The sequence below is a fragment of the Corvus brachyrhynchos genome, unplaced genomic scaffold, assembly GCF_000691975.1.
Source record: "Corvus brachyrhynchos isolate BGI_N302 unplaced genomic scaffold, ASM69197v1 scaffold70, whole genome shotgun sequence".
In the NCBI taxonomy this organism is placed as follows: Eukaryota; Metazoa; Chordata; class Aves; order Passeriformes; family Corvidae; genus Corvus; species Corvus brachyrhynchos.
The window spans coordinates 5,977,502-5,979,417 of NW_008236217.1; positions in this window are offsets into that span (position 1 = coordinate 5,977,502).

Sequence of the window (1,916 nt, forward strand, 5' to 3'; positions counted from 1 at the left end):
TCCCCCTCCCCGGCGCGGGGCTCGCGGGGGTCGAGCGGCGCTGGAGCCTCCCCGCGCCGGCCCCGTCCCCAACCCCATCCCCATCCCCGTGTCCGTGGCTCGGGCGCTGCCGTGTTCCCCACCCTGCCTTCCTTCGTCCCCGGCCTGCGCACACGCACACCCCGCTTCCTGGTGCCTGCCCGACCGGGGCAGAGATGGGCAGGCGAAGGAGGGAGCAAAGTTTGCGGCGTGCGCCGTGGGACGAGGGTTGTGGGCAGCAGGCCCTGCCCGGAGGATGGGTTTTGGCGAATTCCTGGTGTGTGAAGCTTTTGGCTGTGTTGGTGACTTGGGGTCCTTTGGTTTCTGCGAAGTTTTCTTGTGCTTAGGCAGGGAATTCGGACCTCATAACACACTGCTCCCTTCCAACCCTACTGATTCTGCGATTCAGTGTAAATTGCTTCTCCATTCCGCTATGCCCTTAAATTTGCAAAAGCAAGGGTTTTCTTTAGACGTTTTATGTATATTCTGCTGAAGTTACTTTTTGCCCCTTACTCCTTAAGTGTGGCTTAATTTTTCCGTTTCGTTCCCACTATCTTCCTCATCGTCAGGGGTTTTTTTTTGTTTCGTTTTTACTGTGTTTGAAGACCATGCATTCCTGAGAATTAATCTCTAGGTTGAAATAAAGCTGCGCATGCTTACAAAGAACCATTCATTCCCTCTGCTCCCTCTCAATTCATGTGACTGCAGGTCAAAGTGCCCTACATCAAGGAATATCTTGATACTGCTCGCTACTTAGAGGGTGCTGGAGCGTGGTGGAGGAGGTTGGAACGTAGCTGGGATCTGAGCTGCAGCTCACAAACCTTGGTGAACCAGCACAGCCTGAGCACAGCTGGCATAATATTAGTTCTAGCAGCTTGCTGCTGATACGCATCACTTAGTTTTGCACTGAGTTGCTGTTGGTCTTCAAGGTTCATGAGTTTGGCTTCTCTGCCACAGCAAAGCAGCTAAATTGTGTCCACTGATTCTGGAAGCAGTGTAGAATCCGTGCCCTTTCACACCAGAACTGGCTGCCAGCATTTTGGAGGTATGCTTCACCTGGTGTTCTCAGGATTATCAAGGAAATACTTACATTTCTGCTAATCTCAGTTCAGTTCCAAGAGAATTATTCTGCCATCACCAGGCACATTTCATGTGAGGCACATGTGATAGTTGTTTTAAGGTGGCAATCAGTAGATAAATGCCTACATAGTTAATGCTTTTATATTTGAGGTGTATTTCCTGAGGAGATAGCTAAGAATGTGCTAATTTGTTAAATGTCAGTAATTAAACTATATATGATTTCACTATTGCATGTAATGATACCGTTATAGCCAGAAAAGACTTTAAATAAGAAAAATCTGCCTATACTTAAAACCTATCCAGTACCTGATAGAAGAAGACTTATAAATGTGTCTTTGGTGCAGTGCAAAGTAGCTTCATGCTGAGATGAACCAGAGAGCTCTTTAAAATAAATAAATACCCCTTAACTTAAGAAAAAAGTCCAGTGTTTAGGTCAGGCAATTTTTCAGCTGTATTTTTCTCTCAAGGTAGCAATGTGTGTGTAGAACCGTGGAAATCAAGCCTCTTTTTTAGAGAGGAAATTCATACGTGACGTTCACTAAAGCTGGAGCTGAGTGGTGCTGACTATTTTTAAAGTGTGTGCATTAGAGCAAAAAAGTCTGTGCACCCATGCAGAGAGGAACACTTGGTAAGAGGTAGGGCTGTGAAAGAACATGTGAGGGTATGCACTGTCTGTGTAAAATCTTGAGCGGTTTTAATGATCTCTCTGGAGACAAGTCATGTGTTTGGTTGAAAACAATGCTCCTCTCTTTGGAGTATCTGATAGTTGTGTAATAGCCATCATATGGTTCAAGTCCATAGATATATCTATATTCTAT